The sequence below is a fragment of the Brachyhypopomus gauderio genome, chromosome 9, assembly GCF_052324685.1.
Source record: "Brachyhypopomus gauderio isolate BG-103 chromosome 9, BGAUD_0.2, whole genome shotgun sequence".
Taxonomy (NCBI): domain Eukaryota; kingdom Metazoa; phylum Chordata; class Actinopteri; order Gymnotiformes; family Hypopomidae; genus Brachyhypopomus; species Brachyhypopomus gauderio.
In genome coordinates, this window is record NC_135219.1 from 17,642,427 (window position 1) to 17,654,470 (window position 12,044).

General features: G+C 40.2%; 2 long non-coding RNA genes across 2 annotated transcripts; both read right to left on the reverse strand.

The window, feature by feature from the left end:
* Positions 1-2,294: 2,294 nt before the first annotated feature.
* LOC143523309 (uncharacterized) lies at positions 2,295-4,362 on the reverse strand. The gene is made up of 2 exons (XR_013133283.1): positions 2,986-4,362; positions 2,295-2,743 (listed from the first exon to the last, which is right to left on the reverse strand). It is a non-coding gene; the product is annotated as an uncharacterized LOC143523309 (long non-coding RNA).
* Positions 4,363-8,270: 3,908 nt separating this feature from the next.
* Positions 8,271-11,442, reverse strand: LOC143523310 (uncharacterized). The gene is made up of 2 exons (XR_013133285.1): positions 9,701-11,442; positions 8,271-9,189 (listed from the first exon to the last, which is right to left on the reverse strand). It is a non-coding gene; the product is annotated as an uncharacterized LOC143523310 (long non-coding RNA).
* Between the last annotated feature and the right edge of the window lie 602 nt (positions 11,443-12,044).

The window sequence follows — 12,044 nt, forward strand, 5'->3', positions numbered from 1 at the left end:
GCAACATATACGTTTGAACTAACCTGCTCCGTACCAGGCTAGAGTTGAAGCTTAGCTTAGCGGGACCGCTTCTATTGGCTCAGCAGCGTGATGTCAGTCTCGCCATCCGGGAAACAAAATTGAGGAACAAGGTTCCGCTGCAATTCTATCCATTAAATTGCTGTGGATGTAGCATATCATATCATATATTTTTATACATTTAATGGAGTACTGTAATTATTAGTTTGGAATGATTGCAGGTCATTATTATCAAAATGTAATAATTATATTTCCAAATGCAATTTATATTTCGATCTTCAGAGTACATATTCATTGTTAATCAGCGAGGTTTTTGCACATTTTAATGTATTGGTTTAATCTTAACAAATTCAGGTCAGTGTAAAATGGAATACAGTGTCTAATCGCAGTTATGGTCAACAAACATACATTAGCATAAACACTATATCACAAAAATACAATTCTTTGTACCTGAGTATTAATAATAACTGAGTAATTTAGGTGAAGATACTTTTAGGTATATATTTATCCCCACACTTCCTCTTTTGTGTTCAAATTACAAGCAAATCATATCACTCCGCAATTCACATATGTTCAGTATAAATAATGTAAATGTGTGGTTAACTTAATGGTGCAAAAAGGAAATTGATACAGACAACTACCTTACCAAGATTTTCATACAGGTGATACAAATAATCCAAAATGTATGCTATAAAAGAACAGCTAACAGTGAAGGCTGAAGGCTGATTGACCATGGCATGCCCATTTGTAGAAAATCCAGTAGATGAGGGAGCGTGTATAGTGCACAGAGCATTCATGCTACCAGCTCCAAGGTCATTCCAGGACAGGACAGATCCACTGGGCTTTCCGGATGACTACTTATTTGAGCACTACAGGTTCAGAAGACACAGTATTATATATCTTTGTAAATTACTGGGGCCATATATTGAGAAGAACACTAGACGTAGTAGAGCTCTTACCAAACCCCAAACAGTCTGTATCGCTTTGCACTTCTTTGCCAGCGGCGCATTTCTGTACAGCGTTGGGTATGCAGAACATCTTAGTAAGGCGACGGTCTGCTGCGAAATTCGATAGGTTTGTCTTGCGCTTAAGCGTTTCCTTAATATATTCATTAAATTCCCTGGTCACAGAGGCATCCTTCCCATAAAAGAAGCTTTTTCAGAACAGCAGTAACTTGGAGTTAAATTTATATGACTTTAAAAGAGACTCTTATCCAGAGCACTTACCGAAGTGCTCTGTATTCATCTTGATCAACTATTTCATGCTAAAATTCATTCAATTCAAAACAAATTGAATTCTCCAGGATTTCCAAATGTCATTGGTGCTATAGACTGCACTCACATCAGGATAAAGGCTCCATCTGGACCCATGGAGGCAGACTATGTGAACTGAAAATCATTTCACAGCATCAATGTACAGGTACATGCAAGTTTTGCCCACCCAACAGAAATTGTAAAGCATGTCGCTCCATGGGTTTGAACAACTTTCACCCTTTGTCACTTTTGCCATTGTTCTAGATGGTTTGCACCAGCCAATTTCTATTCTCCAACATTGAAGCAAAATGGCCCGGCTCGGTGCACAATATTTCGTGCCTCCTCACTGGCACAGAGGTTTGCCGAAGGTAAGAATACTCCAACCACACAAAATAGTGCAGATTTGGCCTCAGTGTTTAACTCTACTCCTTATAATTGTAGGTGCTTTTCCTGGCTTACTGCTTGGGGATAGGGGTTACCCCTGCCAACCTTTTCTCCTTACCCCATATGCAGACTCTACAACAGATGCCGAGAGGAGGTTCAATCGTGCACATTCAAAGACAAGGGCATGCATTGAGATGGCATTTGGACAGTTAAAGAGCAGATTTAACTGCTTGCGCCATCTCAGAGTGACCCCTGAGAGAGCCTGTGACATTAAAGCAGCCTGTGCAGTTTTGCACAAGGTGGCAATACTGCAAAAAGGAGTAATGCCAAGAGTGCAGTTGGACTCTCCTGTCTGACCCCTGGATACCTCCCGGACTCTGCCCTCGCCTCTCGACCCTGGACCGCACTGACCACCGCTCCCACGCTACTGCTCTGCACCTGCCATACGTCACTGTGCTCATCGTGTGGCTAGTTACACAGAGTTATCCTAATAAAGATCGTGTTATTCCGCATCAGGATCCCTCTCAGCGTGTTCTATACGTTACAAAGACAGAAGTGTTACCGCCCGGTCTAGGTCAGACGGTAACAGCGAATTAATGTTGGAGTGATTGAGGAGTGAAATATAAAGGGGAACCGACAACACGTTCAATAACATGTATTTGGACCACATGAAAATGCAGAAAATGCAAGATGTAACAAGCATTGGCTTAGCACCACTGACTTCAGGTAGGCCACGCTGAAAACGGGAAAAGAAAACTACCTGGTGCTAAGCGACTTCTTTTAAACTTACACAACAACAACCAAGAAAATAAAAGAGAACACTACATAACAAACACAACTACGCAAAAACAGAAACACAGTCCACCACACACACACACAAGAACAAGGGGCAGTCTAACAAGTCTCGATTACGGTTAGCAGATGTGTATATATATCCAAAGTCATCCCCAAAACAGGGAGATCAAACGAGGAGAGCCTGCCACTCTCTCCTGCCGTCTTCACCCCCAGGAAGCCTTTTGTAGCTGTGGACTGGGACTGACTTGTCAGGCACCACCCAGAACCATGTGACCCCATCATCCCGGGCGCACCTGAAAGAGATTACAACACAACACACATTCCACAGCACATCACGCTCCCTCGGGAGAACAGCACAATCACACAGCAACAACTCATCACGCTCCCGTAAGAGAATAGTACAATGTGTACAGTAATAACTCATCTCGCTCCTGCAAGAGAATAGTACATATCAGGGTACATATCAGGACCTAACAGAAGTATAGTCAAGATTGAGAAGTATTTATTCATGTTGAACTGCATAACTACTACTCACTTGTTCTCTTGTAGAGGTGTGAGCTCTGGACATGGAGGTCTGAGGGTCTTCTCTCTGTTCTTCCATTTCCTTTAAACACAACACAAATCATGAGATCACACAGCACATTAACAGACAGATACATAGACACACACGACTTACAGCTGGCCTTTCTGAACAGGCAGAAATTTCTTTCTGGTTGCTAAAATATTTTATACAGTTATTTAAAATGGTGTTTTACCTTTTCCTGCATATTGGACTAATCAACTGTACTTACCATTCTGGAGTATATTTTTATATTTCACCTTGACCTGCTGCCACGTTCTCTTAACCCCGCTCATGTTACTTCTAAATCAGGAAATTATTAAATAACATTATTAATTTACTATAACACTTTTAAAATGCCAATGAATGGATTAAATTATATGCTCACGCATTTAGTCTGTCTGCAATATTTTGCCAGACAGCTTCTCTGACTTTATGAAAACAGGACGTGTTGCCATTCTTCGTAATAATGTATTTATATTCCTCATACAGACGTATAAGTAGCTCATGTTCAGCAGAAGAAGCAAAAAAGCTGCTCGTTCCTTCAGCTCTTTCGACATTTTCTTGCCTTTTCGAATATCGATTAGTGAGGCTGTGTAAATACTGTGTGCACGCGCATGATCGCCGATTACAAAAGCCTGGCTTGAATTAGCGGGAACAGGTTGCGTCTGGATTTCGTTAGTGGAACGGAACTAGACGGAAGTGAACTGTTTGGTTAACTCAAGCGAGGCTCACTCTAATAAGCGCCGCTTTCATAAGCTCGCTTCGTGGAACAGCCCCCTGTTCTTTGACCATCATGTGTGTTTATTTTTTCAGGTGAGGGAATGTGGGATTTACTGTTGAGGTTCAAAGATACCTGACTGACCCAATAGTTCCACGGTTTATCTCCACCTCTATCAGCTTGCACTGGAATTTTTATGTACACCAGTCTCCTCAGTGCTGTGTGAGGCTTGAAAAATTGTGTCCCAGCACAGTGGAACAAATCCTCTTTTTGAATAAAAACTGAAAACAAAGATGCTAATGTCCACAATCACTAAAATCACTAATAAATCAAACTTGTTTTTCCACAAGCACTTTTGTTATTTTTACATCCATACATAAACATTCACGATATACGTATACATATTAAAAAATGTGATTAATTTTAAAAAGTGTAAAAATAAGAACCCAAACCAGCTAGATATATAAGAAACAACAAATCACAACAAACCAAACAGATTTCCTTTATTGACTTATTGACAAAACGTGAAAAACTTTAATGAAACAATATGGAGTTAAAGGCTAAAAATGAATAAATAAAAGACGCTGCTTTCACTGTCCACCATATGGCGATAATGTCCACTGCTTCATGAAGTTAACCTTTTTCCGGTACAATGGCCTAGGTGCACGCACCACTTCCTCGTTGGTGTCAGGATGGTACCGTATTTCCGGTTGGTATGCGGAAGTGTCGATGTCATGGCCGAGTCTAAATTCACAAGGTGCCTGTTGGAGTTCCCGAAATTTACCATCAACGATGTGCGTCGTATTGTCAGAGCATCAAGTACAACGACACAGAGTCAACTTGAAAAGGGTTTCAAGTTCTACGTTTCATCCTACCTCTGCAATTTTGAAGGTAAGTGGCCGACGCTAGTTAGCTAGCTAGCCTGAGGTGGCAGTCTAATGAAGTGATGTTGTTTTTAGTAACGAACCAACCTGTCCTAGTACTAGAAATGCCTTTTTAAAACATGTTTGTATTTCTGATGGAAGTATCAGGCAAAAGTAAGGCTAACGAGATAACAGTGAGGGCTCACTGCTACAGATCTATGAAGAAAACAGATACGCCACACCAGCTGAGAGTAGGACTGGTTAAAATGACACGAGTTCTGTTCAGTGTCACGTTCAAAGTTCTGTTGAACAAGTTCAAAAGTGAGTTCAACACAAGTTCAATCTTTTATCCTTGCTCTTACTTCACGTAAGCTGTGATAACCATAGGCATTGGTTTTCAAAGCTTACAATGGTAGCCAAATGCAGAGTAGCTGAGTGGGAATCATTAGCAGTCTATTTTGCCTATAGTAAACAAATGGGAGTTTATTTTACAGTTCGAGCTATTGTTATCTACATCTATGACTCAAAAGCAGAATATAGTCCACCTCAGCTATTCTTCAAACTGCATTTTCTAAAATCTGTCAATCTGTCTTTCAAATCTTTCATCTTAACTTCTTTATTAACATATGGCTGCAACACTTACACCTATTAACATATTCTGATAACACTCTTCAAGAAGCAGTTGAAGTAAAACCTGCACTGTTCTGTTGTTGGTGGTGGAAACAACAAAATAATATAAATATAAGTAGGCCTGTTTCACTCCTATGTGTAAGCATTTCATCTGGAGTGAAAATGAAGTTTAAATCTAAAATATATTTAGTTTATAGTTGCTCACTGAACTAGTAGATTGAAACATGCACAACACTGTAGAATAGAAAGACAGTATAGCCAAGTGTTTTAAGAGTGATGCAAAACAGCACAAACATTACATGAGACAATAGACAAGTGACATTCACCACTAACAACATGATGGGACAGATATTGCGCCTATTGACATTGCTGTCTTCTTTTCAAGATACTAAATTTTGCCTCTTGTGTATTTCAGATGACATTACATGATTCAATGCCAGTTGTGCTCATTAACAGGGGAATCTGCAACCACTTGGTTGCATTGCTTTTCCAGACTGCTCATTATTCTGAATCTGGCATGTCTGTCGTCCCTCCTGTCCTTTCATGCACACAGACAGAACAGAAGTGGCATAAACCACCAACAATGGTTTGTCTTATTTCATTATTTAATGTTAGTTAATGTATCACAGTCACTTTACTAACACCATCTTTTAAATTAATAGGGGGTGAAGCCTGGACCCGTGGATGCCATGGTTGTCCTAAAGCCAAAACCAGGTGCTACTACAGCCAGTGGAGTTAGGTATGTAGTACCAAATTTAATAGGCAGATTACAGTGTGTGGTTAAAAATATATATGCTTTTGATCATCTGATAAGACGATCTGATCTGTTCTCTTCAAAATTTAATTTAGCTTTGTTGTACTTCAGATTAGTGTTGTCAAAAAAATTGATATATCGATACGTATCAATACTGAACATTCTGAAACGGTACAATACTCGTTTCCCTTAAGTATCGATTCTTTTTACATAAAATGCGCTTTCGTTTGACCCACCCAAGCTGCCGTAATGCACAGGACAGTTTGTAATGCTAATATGGCAGCTTAAGCAAACGCAGTGCTGTTGGATTCGAAGCAGATACAGATGGAAAACTGAAGGACTTGAACAAGCCCGTTTGCAAGCGGTGCTTTTGGAACATTTCAACGAAGGGCGCTAAAGCCTGGTTGAGTGACCATAGCGCTCGACTCCGCGCGCACCTCGTGCGAACCTCCGCGAGCGGTGGAGGCTTTATACTTTCCGCTTTGCAGTGTTGTCCGAAACTATATGTGGTAGTATAAAAGAAACACCCCTCAAAACAGGGGAATGAACACTTACCTGACGAATTTTAATGCTGCTTTGTGTTTCAGGTTTGAAAAGTGCTGCAATTTAGGCTAAAGTACTTGAAAATGTTGAAATTGTAACTACTTCATTTCACAACAAATATCTGTCTGACTGAACAGTTTTCATGTATTACGTTAACAAATACGAGCCTCTTGTAATTCCAGGATGAAACATGAGAGAACGTGAAGACGTTAAGATTGGGCGTTTTGAAAATAAACAACCATTAAATAATGTGATTAAAAGCGCAATATTTCGAATCATTTCGAGTATATGTATAAATATTTAACTTAATTAAGTTTAACGTGCTGGGAAATATTGGTACAAGCGCTTGAATTGAACCCTGCAAACATGACTTTGTTCATTGCGCTGAGGCGCGGCGCGTGCGAAGTTACAAAATTCGAGAGGTGCACGACCTCGCGTGCGCCGCGCTTCAGCGCGATGAACAAAGTCATGTTTGCAGGGTTCATACACCTTGTGGAATTCAAACACTTGTATGTCACTTTCAAGGTCCATTTCAATATTTCCCAGCACGAGCAAAGACACTTTGTCAGATGTTCAAAAGACGTCCACTGAAAAGCCAGAATGAAAGTTTTAGCGACGTCTTTTTTAAACGTCTATTACTGCCGTTCAGTTGCAGTTTTTGCACGTCCTGACATCCAATAAAGGTCCTAGTCAAACGTTCAGATAGAAAACTCGTCATAGACGTTCATGTTAAGTTAAAAGGTTAAGGTCCTAGTCACACTGTCAGATTTTGAACGTCCACCAGACATGCAAAAAAGGGTCTGGACTGACCGACGTGATACAGACTTGATTTTAACGTCTTTCTGACGTCGCATGTTTGTTGGGATAAGTTAAATATTTATACATGTACTTGAAATTATTCGCTTTATCATCACATTATTTAATGGTTGTTTATTTTCAAAACACCCAATCGTAACGTCTTCACGTTCTCTCATGTTTCATCCTGGAATTGCAAGATGCTCGTATTTGTTAACACAAAATAACTGTTCAGTCAGACAGATATTTGTTGTGAAATGAAGTTACAATTTCAAGCATTTTCCAACACCTTTTGTGGCCTTGTCACAGTCACACCTTATTGAAGAGGCACCAAGATCCAAAAGTGCTACACCTGAGTGGCATTCACTTAGGAGAGAAAGAGTAACTGCCTCACATTTCAGAGAGGTGAGCCACGTTAGAGGTCCAGGTGCTGCAGAAAGGATAATCCGAGGGACACGACAAACAGCACATGTGAAGAGGGGACTTGAAATGGAAACAGAGGCCTTAAAGGACTGTGCAGTTCTGAAAAACTTGAACTTAACCAAGTGTGGGCTAGTGATTCATCCAGATGCCTCTTGGCTGGGTGCATCACCTGATGGACTTGTATATGACCCACTTGAGCGTCCATCATTTGGGCTTGTTGAAATCAAGTGCCCAAATGCACAAAGCTATGTAGACTGCAAATTCCTCAAAGTGGCACAAGGCCTACACAAAATGAAGGAGAGCCATTGTTATTATTGGCAAATCCAGTTCCAGTTATTGATTACTGGTATGCAGTGGTGTGATTTAGTTATCTGTGCCCATGATGATATCTTTATGCAGCGAGTTTACAGAGATAGCAGTGTATTAGAAGAGGTGAAAAGGAGGTGTGACATGTTTTTCTTTAACACTTACATGCCAAAATACCTCTCTATGCCCAAGCAATAGAAAATCATAATGAAGACATGAACTCATGAACAATTAAAACAATTTCAATTTATTCTGTCAATTGTATTACTATTGTATTTGTTTCATTTTTTACAAATACAGTAAAAGTTAAGAAATACATAATGTTGTATTGTGTTGTCAATTTTACATATAAAAGGGAAAGCATTTTATACAATTAATCATATTGCACTGTACCTTAACATTGCAGCCAATATTTACAGACTAGCATGACCTAAAGCAGGGGTCGGCAACCTTTTTGACTCGGAGCCACAAAAGCAAAAATAATTGGAAATTTATTTCAGTGACGATGACATGTCACTCAAGCGAACCGAAACTAAATACCGGACATTTGTGAAATTCCACCCGAACATTTTTTTAAGTCTCAAAAATAATATACGGTAATTAAATACTCATTAATTTTATTCAAAAGCTGAGCCGCATCAGAGGGATCAAAGAGCTGCATGCGGCTCCGGAGCCGCGGGTTGCCGACCCCTGACCTTAAAGGGATCATTTTAAGGTTAGAGAAAAAAATAAATAAATCGCCGTAATTCACATTACATCATCTGTCTAATTCTGGATTGAGATTAGCCATTGTTTGCCCAGGCTTTTACCAAGGGGCCATTTTGATAATTCACCAAAAGACAGGCAACAGTAAAAATTTGGTTTATGCTCCCTGTGATTGAAAGGGGGATCACTGTGCTGAATATTTTATGTTCTTTGACTCTGCGAATCACACGCTCAACATGGACTCTCAGTCTTGCAATGGACTGTGACGTTCTGATCTCTGACCTAGACAGTTGAGCTCTCTTTGACAGAAACGTGGGTATGTGGACTTTGCATGGAACGCAGTCTTCAACAAGGAAACCCTTGTCCACCATGATGGCCATAGATGGGTCAAGGAGGGCCACAATGCCAGACTGCTTTAAGATCTCTATCACTGATAGCACCTTGATAAAGAGAAGACACAAAGGTCACTGCGCCATGAGGGGCTATCCCAAGCAACCATTTGAATGTACAGTGTGATTTATAAGTGGAAAACACTTCACTCTGAAGGAGAAGGGAATTTGGAGTTTGACATCTCAGTTCTGTGGAATCTAAAATTATTTGAGTGTCAGCGTAGTCCTGAAACACATCTGGGAGGTGAGTTTTCACAGTGTCCACATCTAACCAAACATAAACAGCTCCCAATACAGTATAAAGGAAGTTGGCCCAGGTGTTAATACGACTAACAGTTGACCGATGGATTCTAAATCTATGGGCCAAATCCTTTTGCATCAGTCCCAATGACGGGTAGTACATGAAGAGAAAAATCTCATCAATTGCTTGAAGAACCTGGGGAAAAAATACATTATCCTATTGTCATATTACATTATGACTATCAAAACTTCTTTTGATGTAAAGATTAATTTGAAAATGATGACATAACATGCTTTGTATGGACAACAGGAAAACATTTACCGTTGTACTGGCAGAGTGAGGGACCTGATCAGTCTTCTCAACAGTCCGTGCGCTTGTAACCCGTATGATGATGTGGGTGGCTGGCTCTATTTGCTTCCAAAAGCCCATCAGGTGGGCATGGTTTGCAAATCTGTGGAATATAAAAGTTATATATAAAGTTATATAATCGCTATTTCATTCACAATGTATTTCAGACACCAGAGAAGGCCCATCCGTATACTGTGTCCTGCCATATTTTGTATTTACCTGGTAAAGAATCGTATGTCGTCATCAGAGGCAGAAAACCGCTCCAAACAGAACTTGCTGCGGACAGTTAAGTCTTCGATTTGTTTTCGGAGCCTTGATATCTCCTCGCGTAGCTCTTCATTTTCATTGAGGGAGAGATCAAGCGCAGCAGGCTCATTACTGACGCAGTAGTCATGTTCATGACACGGTAAGGGGTCATCATCATCATGGTCAGTCTGCATCTCTGTTAGATCAGTGTTGGGTGGACGCTCTGTTCTTTCCCATACTCCAGATCATGGAGTTGGAATAGTATAGTTATTCCATTGAAATAGCACAGGAAAAGCTCCAGGTCGCAGTCGTCGTCGTCCAGCAGGAGTGGGAGGTTCGAGCAGATCAGCAGCGATAAAATGTCGCAAACACACTCGGGAAGTACTCGTGACGATAAAATGATCTCTCCTGATCTTAACCACCCATTGTTTCTGCAGTTCTGAGTCCTTTGGAAAGGTGTGGAAGCTCAGGTAGGAATTACACCTTGTCGATGCTGTGCAGAATGGCACACAGCAGTGGTGGTTGGACCTGCTGTCTGTACGTTGTTGAAACGATACTTTTTTTTGTTTACCCGTCATGTTTAGGACACATAAACGGACAGGAGATGAAGCAAACATCATCATCAAGGTTGGCAAGCTATCAAAACATACCAACTCAAAGGGTTAACATGATATCAGGCTCATGGGACAAAAATGATGGGAAACAAACACAAGTTGTAATATCCACAACATTAACATTTTCTTAATCCAAAATCGGCGCTCTGAACCAAACCTCGTCTTTATCAAGTCTAAACTAAACTTATAAAGGAGCAGCAGCAATAACTAAGCATTATATACCAGCCAAAGATAGAAGCTGTAGGTGGTTAGCGCCTAAGGCCAAGAAGCTACAGGGGCTAGCTAAGCAAACTAAAAGGCACAGGTGGTTAGAGAGCAAAGCTAAAGGTTGCACTCCAGTTATGTAGCTTAACTAAATCCCCAACCCATAAAACTCCGTATACAAGTGAAACATACCTGCTTTAACCCCGTCAAAACTACTAATGACTCAGTTCTGCTCCCACAATAGTACTGCACCAGGAGGCGCCTCGTCTGGGCCTCTCCCTCGATATAAGAGCAGGACTAAACACTTAGTACTGGACACTAGTCTCACATTTAAAAGCAGAATACATGAGTAAAAATGCACCGTACCTTACAACAGCGAACACTCCGTAAAGTCGAGCTCACGCTCCAACCCTGTCGTCCCGTTGTGCTGCTTAGCTTAGCCACGCTATTGCTGCAAGGACCCCATGGTGCCCTTATCACATGCCTGATTACAGGCACACTGCAGCCTGTAACTACTCACTCCTCCCATACCAACAAATCTGTGGAGGGAGCTAAAGATCAGGGTGATGGCAAGGAGACCCTCCAACCTCCAAAGAGTTGGAGCTCATCACTAAAGATGAATGGACAAAAATACCAGTGGAGACATGCAAAAAGCTGGTCAGCAATTACAGGAAGCGTTTGATTGCTGTAAATAAAGGCTTTTCTATTAATTATTGAGAAGGGTCTGAATAATTTTGGACATGCTACTTTTTGTTCAAATGTGAATAAAAGCTGAGAATTTTTTTTCCCCACAATGATGCCTCTTGTACATCATCGTATTATCTCCTGGGAGATTTCCAGTCAAAAATATAATTTCTGGTTAAATAAAAGTAAATTTAAGTCAAAATTTGACAGGGGTATGACTGTATATATATATATATATTAGGGGTGGGACGCGATCAAAAAAATTAATCGAATTAATCGGAAGCTTTGTAATTAATTAATCGAAATTAATCGCATTTTAATCGCATTTCAGTATTTAACATGAGAAATATTCATTTAAGTTTGAATGATGAATGAATCAATGAACATAATCATAAACTTCAACATCTTGTTTATTTTTCCACCAGTCTACTACGAAGACCAATATATGTGTAGTGTGCAGAAAACAGTTCAGAACATTGGAAATTCTGACAAAAAATGTTGTTTAATTTAGGGAGTTTTGCTCAGGATATTGGAAGAATTGAAGTAAATCAGAAGATGTTTTTAATACC